The sequence below is a fragment of the Chroicocephalus ridibundus genome, chromosome 7, assembly GCF_963924245.1.
Source record: "Chroicocephalus ridibundus chromosome 7, bChrRid1.1, whole genome shotgun sequence".
Classification (NCBI taxonomy): Eukaryota; Metazoa; Chordata; class Aves; order Charadriiformes; family Laridae; genus Chroicocephalus; species Chroicocephalus ridibundus.
Window position 1 is genome coordinate 40,451,573 of NC_086290.1, and position 14,907 is coordinate 40,466,479.

The 14,907-nt window shown below is 45.3% G+C and overlaps 1 protein-coding gene across 5 annotated transcripts in view; it reads right to left on the minus strand.

Moving 5' to 3' along the window:
- The window catches only part of ERBB4 (erb-b2 receptor tyrosine kinase 4), a 630,546-nt gene that overhangs the window by 13,979 nt on the left and 601,660 nt on the right, over window positions 1-14,907 (minus strand). The gene's annotated exons all lie outside the window — the stretch shown is intronic.

Below are 14,907 nucleotides of genomic sequence, written 5' to 3' on the forward strand. Positions count from 1 at the left end.
GCCTGGCTGAGATGACCACACTTGAAAGAGAAGATCATAACAGAAGAGGGAACAGAAGACACTTTACCAGAGATTACTTTTTTTTTTTAAAAAGGGTGCAGACATCAAGGTCCCCAGTACACACCTGAATACAGACTATGCAGCACGCCTGTAACAGCGTCTTCTGCAAGAGGCTTGTTTGGGACAACTAGGAAGGTCCCTTTAAAGAGGGAGCACCGTGGAAACCGGAGATGCTCTGATCGCAGAGGTCAGATCCTCTCTGAACCCCTTCACCTTTCTTTTGTGCCGCAGATTTACTGCCATCTTTTAATGACACACAGACAGCGTACAACCCAGAATGTGTTAGGTAAATGGATAAAAACTATCCCCTGAGTCTGCCAGATGCTACTTTGAAGTACTGATGGCTATAGGATGTTGCACTGCAGGAGACTTCATCTGCCTTCTCCTTGCCCTCTGATCTCATATTTACTTGAATTCAGGGAAGCTTTCTGTATGCTCCAAAAAGACAGAGAGGGAAAGACTGAAGACAGGTAAGTAGTGAACTATGGTCCATGGAGGGTGGTGAAGATTCAGGCAAACTGATGATTACAGGTTGTATTTCTTTCGGAGAAGAAGTACAAAGTGGTGGCTACAGAGAGTCAACTCTCAACAGTGAAGAATCCAAAACTCTGCTGGGAATCCTCCACCTCCTCATAAAGCTCCCCAGCTCCCTTCCCTCCCGCCTGCAGGCTGCCAGGCTCCGGAGAGAGGGTTTGCTTCTTTTGCTTTCCGAGGTGGCTACAGCCCTCCAGGCTGCACGCGAGTGAAAAACCCTGCAGCAATGCTGCGTGAGTATTAGATGCAGCGTATTGGAGGTCGCTGCTGACGCTTTTCACAGACGCTGAAGCAGTGACTGTAACCACTCCTTTTCTATTTGGTACTACACCGTGCTATATTACACACCTTTAATTTACATCTTTCTGTCTTTGCAGGGGCACTCTCATGAATTTCAACTTGTGGTTCATTGATTCTGGATGAATAAGGGGAGATACGTCTTGAACTACTTTTAGTTCACAGCCCACAGTGATCTCCTAAGGGTAACCTCAGAAAAGCAAGTCTTTCGTTAACAGGCTTGGCTTCAGTACGCAGGGCTATATTCCTCTCCCAGTAAATATTTAGATGATTAGCAACTTAAAAAATATTTTTCAAGGATGGCCGCATTATCTGTCTGTGGGCATGCTTTGCTCCACCCTCATCAGAAAAGGCTAAACCCACCATCCTATCTTTAGATTTTCTTGGCTGCGACTCTAACATTTAAATACATACTATGCAACTATAACAACATAATAACAGGCTCTCTTAGAATAGTCCTGCCCCAAGACGTCAGGAGAGAATGGATTAGCATTAATGCATTTATTGCTGTTTTTCTGACAAGACGCTTCCCAGTCAGCGACCTGCCAAGTCAGATCACAGTAATGGTATTTTCTTCATGCCTCCCCTTTAGCTCTGTACTAAACAGAGCTGTCTTGCAACGAACCCCCTTACCACAGAACCTTACAGCTCGGCTCTTCTCCAAACCACCGTGTCTGCACACTTTTTTAATCCTTACCTTTTTTCCCCATGAGTTAATACCCTGTGGCCACTAGTCCAAAAAAAGGAGGCAAAGAAAACAGCTGTGGTGCCAATTAGTGGGGCTGAAAATGTGATATAATTGTTTGAAAGTCTTTAAATTGCCTGCTAATTGCAATGTGATGTCATCATTTTTAGGCTTCCAAGATAAGTACCGAAAGGCCCAGCCAGCTCTTACTGGTCAGCACGCGTATCACACTGTGAGCACAAAATACATTTGGACCTTACCAAGTAAAACATAAATAGCTTGATTTGTATGTGTAATCCAATTTACTTTGTTGATTTTTTTGTTGTTGTTGTTTTTGGATCTTAAATACTATCTTGAAGAAAAAAAGAGCTGCTGTTCCTTTACTGAGAAGATCTAGGTTTTTGGATTTCTGATCTTGAAATTCTGGCCTGAATGATCAAGATCTCCAGCTTGTTGAGACAGATAGAGACTTCAGAGGCTGGCTGCTCACAGACCACACTACGTAAACCTACTTAAAAAGTCTCAACTTGCATACTAAAAAAAAAATAAAATTAATCAATAATCACCCCCCTTTGATAGTGTAATATGCATTATATCCATTAGCTCCTGAGAGCACGCATCCATCAACATTTAAGCTCGAAGCATCCTTGAGAAGGAGCCTAGCCTTCTTAACTGTCCAGGAGCAGCCCTAACCAGAAATGCCCGACATTTCATTCTTTATACCACATGATTGAATTTTAGGCACAAACATGACATCAGGGAGAAAAGATAAAAACCAAGCAAATGTCCCCTAAAGCCTTTTTAGAAGCCCTTTGGTATTAAACACCAGTGACATATCAGCTGTTATAATCGCTAACGTTTGTGTAAAACGAGCCTTGATAAAAGAGAGGTAAATAAAAATTTTGTGAATATTGGCTTGCGTTACTGCTTTCTATTCATTAATTTCATTTTCCAATGCCTTGCTTCTAAAATCTCCCAAAGGTAAATATCTCCTCCTTTATAGCAGGGACATAATAGTTTCTGGCTGCATGTTGAACTGTAATGAAATCAAAGCCTTGTTGGGTCCTGCCGCTCATGTTTATGTAGTTGTGTGAATCTGCCTCTGCCCTGTCTCTGCTCATTTGCGTCCAGCGCCATGCCTGCCAAAGGGCACCCAGAGCCGTGTCCCTCCCCCTGCCCGCGCTACAGCTCAGCCCACGCCAGCCCCGCGGTCACCACAGCTGCCTCTGACGCTGCGCCCACAGCAGATTGCAGGTGGAAGAAAAGCTGAAGGTATTCCGCGATGTGATGCTGCTGTGGGACTACGGGTGGTACGGGACTATCACCAATTATAAATGCAACTTTATTTTACAGCATGACCTGGAACCCCCATGCTTTGCTTGCTAGCACAGCCTCCCAACAGCACCCTCGCTGCCACAGAGCTGGTTTTCCTTGTCACCCACCGAGATGTGCACACACATTTGATAGGGTTGCATAATTATTACTGTTTCTTGTTCTTAAGCAGCCTGCTAGGCTCATGGGACTGACCAATTTTTCTTTACTAAAGGCCAGGCTCTGCCAACATCAATGTACGCACACACACATTTGAACCCGCTCTGATACTGCTCGTACCCACGTGAAAACCCAATTCCCTTTCATTCTGCTCTCCTACACAAAAAGCACCAAACCATAAAGTAGGAGTAAACCACTCCCACCTTCTTACTGGGATGCTCTTCACACCTTCTCACTGGGATGCTTCTCACACGTCCTGTTCAGGGGCGTCTCAGGGTCCGTGCGTCACGCAACTCGGTGATTATCTGTTTGTATCACTTCTCTGTACCCGTTCAGTCCCGGGCTGTGCGCCCCCAGAAATAGCTCACTCTCCTCCTTCCCCTAGAAACTGTTTACCTGATTTGAAACCAAGTGAGTATCCAGGCTCGAGTCACCAAACTGCAGCCTTCCAACATACCAGGCTGAGCAGGTCTTGCTGCGAGCACCAAGATTTCAGCAGTTCTCTCGGAAGAAGGATGGCTGATTTATGTGAGGGGACCTGAATAATACGTTTGGGATGCTGTGGTGGGGCTGCGGGCAGAGCACATAACCCAGAGCTGCCCCATCAGCCCTGAGCAAACTCCAGCCACATTCCAAGGGAGCAGCCTGGTATTTACAGCTGGTCTGAACTGAAATTCAAATAGGAAAGACCACCCCAGGAGAGCAGCCACCTCCGTTCAGGAGCTGCCCTGCTTCCCTCTGCCCGCCGCGCTGACAGCTTACTCTGCCTTGCTTCAGAGAGCCCACAGCAAACATGGCTGAGACAAAAATCAAAGAAAAAACGTGTACCACGAGATTGCTGTGCAGTGTTAAATGGAAATGAAATGCTGTTTGTATAGTAATAGCTAGAAGGCTTTGCAGACCCCTGGAGATTCCTGGCCCTGGCCCCTGCTCAGAGCAGGGCCATATATAAAAAGAAAGGATTAGACGCCCCCCCGGGCCGTTGCAGTTAAAGCATATCTGTCCCTGCAGCTCGCAGCACCTGGCACGAGTCTGGCGTTCCTCACGCTCTCTTCTGCTCAGCCTGGGCTCCTGACGCTACTTAAGAAAACTCCATTCCCCACCGGGAACTTCCCTCTAGGACTATGAGGAAAAGCTCCCATTAGCACCACTGCCGAGTGTAATGGCTCGGCACGAGGTACGGCTCCTTGCTGGCACCCTGCATCCCTTCAGCACACAGAAAACCAATCCCAGCACACTGGAGATGCACAACCCCGGGAGCTGGTCTGGACATGTGCCTGTGTGTGTCTCTTACATCACCTGTTTCAGGCACACAAACAGCAACGTGGCCCACCTGAGTTAATGCAGCAAGACATGACACCCATTTTTCCAGTGAGAGGAAAGTGCAGCCTGTTATTCAACAACAGAAATAGAAGGTAGGAATAATATACACAGGTTGCGGACAATAGCTATGCAACAATTGACAATGCCCTTAGTTCAGTGGCCATAAAGTTCCATTGGGGATCGATGAATCTTTATAGGAAATGATGAAGTCCCAGTCCTCTTTCCAGCATCACCCTTTCTCAGAATGTGTGTAGACATTTTAACTTGAATGTTGGTACACAAGTATGGAAAGGAATGTAAGCACCATCCTGTGTTAGCTAAAGTGTTTGCTCCAGTCTCTGATGACTGCTCCTTCCACCATCCAGACACAAAACATCCAGTGTAGATCAGTGAGGGAAAAAATAAATAAACAGAAGAATGAAGGACTAAGTCTTTTCTGCACCTAAGTTTTTTCTGGTCGCTCTTTGTCAGAAGAGAGGCAAGATCCCTGGAGGTGTTTAAAAGCCAGGCAGACGTGGTGCTGAGGGCCACGGGTCAGTGGTGGTTTTGGCAGTGGCGGGTTGATGGTTGGACTTGGTGATCTGAAAGGTCCCTTCCAACCTAGACGATCCTATGACTGTATCTGCAGGCAGCCTGAGCTCTGAATTGACACAGGCTGCCTGTATCATCTGGACGTGCCAGATCATGTCCTGGCACTACCGTGGGTTTAAGACATCCCTGAACTTGTTCAATATCCGTGTGGACATTTCGCTGGTGACTTGGGTTTGGGTCAGTCCTGACTTCATAGCTTCAGATGAGCCATTTGAACTTCCTCTTGCACAATTTTCTCTCCTAACAGCTGTCTGTTTTCAGACTTACAAACTCTTTTAGAGCAGCCCATACGTAGCGGGATGCCCAAATGTGATTACAGCCTTCTAGGAGTAATTTAGTGTGGACTCCGAACAGTAAATGGCATCTATCACAAACAAAACATGCCCAACGATGTTGGCATACTGGTATAGGAAACGACATACCTAAATATTGCACAGAGTATTTCCTGTGCTGTTACTGGACAATACCAGACATACACCATGTATTTTCAGTCTAACACGGCACCAACAAGGGGAGTCAAAGACTACAAGAAGGCCAATGAAAATAACCTATAAAAGAGATGCACGATATGGACACAAAAGTCAGTATCCAGGAGCACTGCCAAGGAACCACAGGTGAAATGCTTTTCCATAGACTCACCTCCTATTCCTGGGCTTGGAATAAAAGCATTCTGCTGCTGCATGGCATCAAAAACTCCCCCTGGAGACCCCCCTATCCTCCAGACCTTGGAAACCTTCGTCCTCCTGACTTCAGAACAGCTGGCAAACAGACTTCGGCTGGTACAATATGTAGTTTGATCTAAGCATGACACAAGAATGAAGATGCAACAATTCCGTTTCCCTATTATTTTGTATGAAGGCCCCGTGAGTGTCAAGCAGCCAAGGGAGCAGGAAGAGAGGCAGCCTGCGTGTGTCTATCTTCCCCTTTCAATCTCTTTTACTCCCTGTCACCCGTGACTAGCTTTCTGTCACTCCTTTTTTAATACACTCTCCAAGACGTTTTACAGTAAATGGCACCTTCTAACACCGAGCCAATTCCCCACAGTTTGGAAGAGACAACATACCATTTCCCGGCTCCTCTAACAGTTCCCGGGGGAGAGAAGGGTCCAGGCGCCGCCGCTGCTCGTGCTGTAGCACCTGCCCCAAACACAGGGGCAGCAGCAGCTCCTTTTCCGTGCAAACCTCAAGCTTCAAACCCCGAAACAGGGAAAGGATGGGGAATGGGATCAGAACCGCAACACGGGCGTGATTTGTGATTGCGACATGGCAGAGAAAAAAACAAAAGGCCCAGAAGAAAGTTGATGAGCAGCACTCGGAGCAGCAGCCCCCTCCTATGCCGCACGCTGCACTGCCATCTTCCCCAGTCTGTTTTATACAGTAATCAAAGGATATTCTGAGCCTCTCAAAATGCCATCAGCCCTCATTGAGAATGAAATAGAGCACATCTCCACTGAAGCCTTTACAGCAGTAATCATTACAGCATGCTGGCCTGAACAGGGAGCTCTTACAGACAAAGATGGGTTTTAAAAATAAAATAAAAAAGCCTTCCTAAAATCTGAATAGAAACTTGATGATAATCTCCCAATTTTATTATGCAAGGGGGAAAAGAAACCCATAATTGTGCACTCTTGGTCTCTTATAGCAAAGAATAGGCTTCTTGATGAAATGCTGAGTTGATTTAGAGCAGGGCTGAGGTTCTGGTGGCAATAATACGCTAGAAGAAATAACCATCCAGCTGATTTGGATAAAATAATCATTTTTTAACATTCTAAATCTAAACTTCATCTGTGCCTCCTCCCACATCTCCCACCACATCTTTTGGAGAGTCTTTTTATAGCTTTGAGAATTTTTTTTCCCTCCCCTACCACAGCATTTAACAAGACAGACAGACTCTTTGCTCTGGCAAACAAAGGGCGTTTTAGGCTGCGCTGGCATTTCTCCCCACTCCACCTATGTTTAGGAAGTACAGTATTTGGCACGGGATGCTCCAGAGACCTCCTGCCACTTTCGCTGGAAGCGTGATCCCGGGAGTCCCACCGCCATGGGACACTGCAGACGGCACTCCCTGGCGTGGGAGCCCCAGCCCCCGCAGGCAGACAGGTCTTCAGATGACACCTCCAGGGAGCCCTGCCCGGTGCCTTTCCAAATGCCAGCCCCTTGTATTTTCAGGTGCTTTTATTATTTTAAGAAAATACGATTCGGACACTTTTCACTAACAACTTCTGTTTCAAACCTAGTCACTAAAGGAAAATTTTCTCCCAGCTCTCATAATTATTTCCTGACTCTTAGTCCACTTTTCCATCTACTGAATTATGTAGAGTTGTTTAGCTTGCTGTTTTCCAAGAATGCCTCATCAGTGCAGTGTAGAAATATTTATTACTTACTCTCTTTAGATCTATTGACTTTTTCTCTTTTCAGGAGAGAAAAGAAAATGGATCAGCTGTGAGCTCTTTTGACTGTTAACACAGCCAGCAGCTATTCATGGATTAAGCAGATGCTGCCTGGTTTTAAACCAGTTTGTATTAAAGCTCGATAAATTTACATGTCATGCATCAAGGTTTGAAGCAATACACGGCTACAGACTCTTCCACTGATACCACTTGCAGTTGGGCTCCCCAGGAAGCACTGTCAGCTGGCCATTTGTAATTAAATATTGATTAAATTTGTAGAAACCAAAATGGCATCCAACACTTTGGGAAAGTCTGACTCTTAAGTCTATATGCCTGAATTCAGGAGCTTGAATGTGACAGAAAACAGCTAATGCATTAAAAAATTCCTGGTTTAAGGTACTTGACCTGCCAAACCACGAGGCAATTTGACAAGTTGGTCCTGATAATCCATCCGGGCTGAGAAGGGCTTACTCCTTGGGAAACACCGCTGACTTCAGCTGGCCTGCCTGCAAAGCAGGGGACTAATTGCCATAAAGCACTTTCAAAAGTTCTCTGTGAAGAGCCGGGCATCATCTATTCTGTTCGAGTCCTCCATATGAATTTTCTTCCTTTTTCCTCTGGCAAACTTAGCACATTAAAAAAAGGTATTTAAATACTCATATTCTAAATATACATATTTTGTGAGAAGCTTTCCTTTTTAATGTAAATTATTAAGACTGAAATAATTTTTCACCTAATGTATTTTACAGTGTATTTTTGCATATTTATTCTTCCTACTTCAATCACCCCGAGTAATGAAATTAGGCTGACGAGTATCAGCCTGGGTTCACCTCTTCCTTTTCATGGACAAAGAGGGCTCTGCGCTATCTACATTTCCAACAAAGACTTGAAATAGACACGGAAGAATTTCCCAGAATTAAAAAGTTACAGTAGGTAAAATATTTGTGATGGTCGACTAGCTACCAACAAAGCACAGCTACTGAGAAGTGCTTAATGTAAAAAGCAGAGTAGAACAGAGAGGAGCCTCCTACCACCAGGATGTCATTGAAACTCAAGGAAGCAGAAAATGGGAAGGTGAAATCTTGAAAGAGAGCTTGGTGGGACTTCCAGAATTACTCTGAAGGTCTGATGGCAGCAACTGTTGGAAACACTCTACTTGGAAAAACACACTACTTGGAAAAACACTCTACTTGGAAAACACACAAAACGTAGTATTTCATGAAAGACAAGTAGAATGCATTCATACAAACGTTCCTAACTAATCGAGCAGTTTTTCAAGAAGCCAGAGAGCTAACACAGAGACAGCGTCAGTGTCATCCTCTGAAACGTTACGAAACCCTTTGATACGATGTCTACTACGTTTACAAGTTCATCTGTTCTGGCACTGGAGATTTCATTGCAACACCTGCTTAAGGAAGTGACAGAGGTTAGTAGAAAGGCAAAAAGTGACTACTAAGATTTTCAGAAAGTTTTTGATCACCTTTTAAGGAGAAGGAATTCAAGAAATGGGATAAAAATAAATAAAGAAGTCCACAACCTGACAGGCTGCAGTAATAAGCAACAATTTTAAAGGAAGATTTGGTTGTATTATTTCTGGGAAGATACTGCAGAAGCAGAGGAGTGGCAAACACCACACATAAACCAAACATAAAGGAGACATCAGTGCTGTCCTTTAACGACAAACACGTACAAATGGTACTATTCTAGGCAGCCCCTTAAGCAGAAGAGATTTCTGGTAACTGGCAGCTCCTTAATTGAGCACAACCAAGGGCGCGCGGCAGATCCAAACCCTGCCGAAAAGCCAGCATTAACTGCCCAGTGAGACTCTTCTACACTGTGATGTATCTTCCATCCCGCCTGATAGAATCAAGACAATCTTTCTAACAGACAAACTCCACCTCAAACAGAATTTCTGCACTTGACACAGAAATTAAGAGACAAGAGACTCTGGCCTACGCTATGCCAGAAGGCCAGACAAATGCTTGCAATGGCCCCATCTAGCCCTGGTATCTCTTCACACAAATTCTGTATTGACTTTAGCATGAAGCAGTTTTACTGCCATCAGCCCCTCATGGCCGGGACACACCTGGAAAAATAACTAGCTGGAGAGCTTGGGCAGGAACAGCTCACTGCCTTTTCTTACAGGAAAAGAAATGGGGGCCAGGACGGCACAGATTGCTACTAAAGCCCTGGGCACAAGGAGAATCACGGACAAATCATGCCGCCTTCTTTGGCAAGAGGAAAGGATGCCGTCACCAACTGCCAGCTCTCCCCATCTGTAATGACGGTACCTCTCATAGCAGCTCAGCCGTGCTGACGCACTGGGAAGCGCCCCTCCAAATTCTGACTGCTCTCCAAAACTCCCCTTCCAGGAAGTAACTGGGAAACAGCGGAGCTTACGGTCCCCTGCCTTCCCAGTCTGCTCTATTTCAGTATGTAGAGGAGGTCATATTAGACCTCAGATCTGATCTTGTACCACTAGAGCACTGCAGGTGCCCAAGAAATTCAGCCCTGTAACTTAAAAATCTAATAAAAGTCACTTAATTCTGGCAGTGATCCCACTGGGTGAATAGTCCCTGTTGTCCATCATAAGCTTTGGAAAGAAAGATGCCGTACGCCATACCAACGTGAAACACGTCTGGAAATCACTAACAACCATCTCCTTTGTAATCTTATGATTTAAAAATGGCTACCTTTCAAATTTAGAAACCAGAACAATTTAATCATGAAGATAACTTCTTGCCTGGTTTCTCTCTGGAATAATCTTTTTATACACAGACATAGACAGCTGGTCAGGCACGAGACACCACCAGACCTAACGCTGCCCCAGGACGGCTGCAATGGCACAACAGGCACCCCTCAGGGAACTGAAAACTGGCTTTTGGCATACCGAAGTCTGCTTTAGCAAAGCAGAACAGTCTCCCTGGACACAAGAATTAGACACCTCTGAAAAAAAAAGCTCAATATTTAATTGCAGGTTTGGCAGGTGCTTCCATGATATATAGCGTATGGATTAAAATTACAGGTAGAGTATCAGCGAGTAATAAACAGCACAGATGGGTTTCAGTAGGAATTAGCCAAGGATTTAGAGCAAAAAGCATCACAGGGTACACAGAGTGATTTCTGTATTAGTATTATCTCTGTGCACACAGGACAGTACTCGTTACAAATACCTGAATGAATCATCTAATGGCTGTGAATGTAGGACACTTGAGCACTAGCTGGGTCCTGTGTTCATGGAAACACTGCCGAGGATTCTGCTTATCTCTCAGAAGCACAGAGCTTCTAAAACTCCGTATTTCCAGAATATCTCTAGACAACGGAAAATAAAAGCTGGAAAAAGCCGAGGAACTGAAATTGCAACTGAAGAGTCTCAGATGCAATGGAAGAATTCAATTTAGCTTAGGATGGTAATTTTTATTTAAAAACTGCATCAGTCTCAGGATGGACTTCATAACAGAGGGCACCGTTACGGGCTAGAGCGCGTGCAAGCTTCTGCGCCTGGCAGGACGGGTCCCACAGACCTGCCAGTATGAAGCCAGTGTGGGTGTGAAGGGAATGCGAAAGCTGTGTCTGAGCCTCGCAGCTTCATAAACCTCAGTAATCCCTGGAGGAAGAAGGACGTGACACTTCCCAGGGAGCTGGAAACTCCCCAGAAGGCTTCCCTCTTTCCTTGCAGCATGGACTGCAGCTCTGTGCTATGAATTCATATACAAATAGCTTTTTTCTTCACATGGGAGGGAGAAGGCAGGCAGTGTTTTACACAAACCTCATCCAGTGGTGCCTCTCCCAGGCAACAAGCTGCAAGGATTTAGGATCGAGATCATCCTAGAGAAACTTTGGAGCTTTCCTTAGAAAGTAAATGCTCTTGCTCTCACTTAATTCCCTGACTTCAAAGCCTGAATGTGAGGAGGCTCACCAGCTCCCTGCTTTCTTCCTGCAAAAGTTTGTCCCCAGTAGAGCTGCACTGCTGGAACGCTCAAGTAAAGCTGTCAGGACGACATGCCCAGAGAAGGAGCACAATCCTCTGCCATCACATAACCGGCTCTTTCTTCACTAAAACAACAATCAGAACAACTAAGATGGGAAATGCAGTATCCTTCGTGCTTCTGGTCTCTGACATGGAGATCATCATGTAGGTCTTATCTGTGTGGTTTACTTCACCAAATTGCCTGGCGATCTCCCCATAAAATTTAATTTGCCAGACACAGGGAGCGCAGACTACCTAAGCTGTATCAATTCATTTGGCATCTATAGCTGTAGCAGCACCATAATGACTTTGTGTAATATTAACATTCACTACACCAAACAAACCTAAATCACAAACCATCCACGGAAACACAAAGACAGAATCAGACAAACTGCAGATAGGGAGCTCTGACAGCACCGCAGTTCTGTGATACCTGTAGCTGACATCCAGCTGCACTGAATGATGCACAGCAGATGCACTAGTACCTTAAAGGAGCTAGTATGTATTTTGTTTTAAATCAACATGAATCTTCACTGGAAGAATAGTTAATGTACCAAGAACCTGAGTGCTTCAGAAAAACAACAGACAGGTATATTGCTTTCTGTACAGAGGGAAAAAAAAAAAAAAAAAAAGTACTACATCCAGCAAAAGCCTCTCTGGAAAGGAAACCAGGAATGCTAGGATGCTATGGGGCTTCCGGCTTGTCCCCAAGCCCCTCCAGCAACACAGTGCTGTGGCCTTCCTGCAATCTCGAGGTACTCGCCTATATGGCATTTGGGAGATGCACAACTGTTGGCAAACAAAGCTGAGTCTGAAGCTAATCTGAGACACCAGACAAGCATCAAAATTCTACTGGTAATCCTGTTACGGGGCAGGAATCGGTCTCCAATGATACCAGCAAGTGTTACTGTAAATCAGCTGGGCTTAAAAATGACCCCTCCACAAAGGGGTTCCTGCAATAAAGAAAAACACTACAAAGATGGAAGGGGTGCAAACCTACAGAACTGGGTGCAAGCTTTCTGTCCCCCAGCTGCCCTCTCCGGGGTGACCTGGGTCTGAAAACTTGGCTCAGAATCTGAAAACTTTTAGCAAGGAGTCATTCCAGATTTGTTCAAGTGTGAGACCGTTGTATGATGCCAGAGAAAAATTCCCAGCAGTCGGAGTTACTGAAAGAAGGATACAGTCTCACCACTGTCATTAAACTGAATCGCAAAGCAAAGCTGCCGCTGAGTGGTACCAGATCACAGTCTCAAACCAAGATGGGAAATCGTGAGCTGCGGAGAAGAGACGTCACATCAAGAACGTGATGGAGCCTCTGGGTGGCAAAAATAAAGGCACGGGGTCTCCTTCTGCAGCTCTGCTGACTTCAAGAGGATCAAATGTGTGCAAGCAGCTGCAACAGTGTGGTTTAAAGTTGGGCAAAGGCTGTGAGAAAGATACTTGAATTTTCATACAATAATAATAGTAAATGCCTGTGTTTGCTTTCCATGAATATCCCAGTGAGCATGTTGGCTGCCCAAACAGTGAGCATGTTGGCTGCCCAAACAACACATTTTAAATAACTCTTTCAGAATATTTACTCTGGGACTTTTTGTTGGAATTAATTCCCTCAGCTCTAGTGGACTCCTCTGCTTGGCTGGCACTAAAAACAGCGGACAAAAGGAACAGTTGAAAAGGCAAGTACATTTTCCTACTAATCCCTTCTCCTTTAAATGTGCCACAGTGATTCCAGCAAATACGGGACTGAGATGAATATAGCAAACCTTATGGGTCTGACTCTGCTCTCTCAGCCCTATGTTGGTGTAAATGTGTAAAACTGTGTAAAACTAAGCTAGAGTGATTTACAACAGTGGGCCAGTGAGCACCTTTCAAAGGTAACTACTGTCATTGCCTTCTTTTCTCAGAAGTTGTCAACAAAGGAAACAGAACCTCTCCAGAGACAGCTAGGAATAAAACTGACTTATTTCAGATCAGCATCAACACTAAAAATTAACTCTTGTTGCCATAAAGAGGAAGTTTCTTGCCTATTCCTAAATCATGCATCATCCCCTCCTGTGTCATCCCCCCTTCACTGCCTTCCAGTGATGCAGGAGAAATGCTACCTGAATCCAGCTCGGCCAGCAAGACTACACCCAGCCTCTTCCAAAGCCCTCTCTAGTCTCCTTGCCTTTACAAAGAGTAGCCATTTCCTTATGAATTGAATGGATAAGATCAGATTTTGACTTCCTTATTCCAGAAAAGCAGTGCTTTACTCAGAAGGGGTGAAAGAACTTCATGCAGCGTATGGTCAGAACATGAATACTGAGCCGGTTCATGCACTCTGAGCTCCTTTGCTTACCCCCTCCCTGCCTCACGTGGCATCATCACTTCAGACCAGGGGATGAATTTGGAACTACCTCAGCTAAAGATGTATGTCCAAAAGTTTTCTAATCCACGAAGAATAAACACCAACATTTCCATGAGACTCCACTTAGTATTTAAAATGTGACTTTCCACTGGAACAAGCACGAAGAGAAGACAAACAAACAAGCCCCTAATTACTAAATACGTCTGATGCTTGTGCGAATGTCCTCACATTCGCAATGCATTTCACCATCTCTTATTTTTGTGAGAAGGGGTGGCACCTCAACTGTTGAAAGGATGGAGCCAAGTGCAGGCAGAGGCAGAGGCGAGAGCTGTGGGCAGGGAGTTCAGGAGTGAAAAGGAATTCTGGAAACCCGCACTCAGGCCCCAGCTGCAGCAGAGCTCCTGTGGCACTGAGGCTCGGGCATTCCGGACAGGATCCAGTCCACCAGGGTGCAAACCCCAGGTCTGAGACTGCTCTGGAGCTCTCAGCAGTCAGTGAGAAAGACACCTCCAGAAGGTGACTTACCCACTGTAGATGTCCAGAGCAGGGAGCACTCATCACCCCCTGGGCACACCCACCCTTCTCCAACGACATGAAATGAAATCTAGACGAAAGGCTTAGATTATGTCCCTATCATTTTGATGGTTAGGTGTGTGTGAGCTGAATTCCACCTGAACACTCCCCCTGTAAAATGCACAGCATTTCCTCCCCTGACAGGGATGTTACGAAGACCAACATGCTGAAATCTGTGACATGCTTAGCAAAACCAGACGCTTGTGAAGGAAGGGCCATGAAAGCATCACATACAAACAGGAAAAGGGGCTGGGTCTAAAATCTGGCTCAAGACACAGAAGCAGCACTATCTATATATTCCAGCCGCCCGCAGTTACATCGGTGCCAGCCCTGTCAAGACGAGAGGATTGCAGGGAATCAGAGCTCTGCACTTCCTGGCCAGGACAGTACGCAACTGAGAAACAGCACAGCTTGACTGCACGAGCTTCAGCTGTGCTTTCAGGACAGGCAGTTCAAGTCAAGCCTTTGTTCACTCAAGGCCGAGCTATTAATTTAGAATTCACTGAGGCACAATGAATAGGGAACCCAGTGACAATGTTTTTATAGTCGCTCTCCTTACAATGGGAGCTTATAATTCCCAAGGCAACCCTGGCCCGTCTTTGATTAGTGTACTTAAATCTCCACCTGTGCTTTTATAACAACCAGTA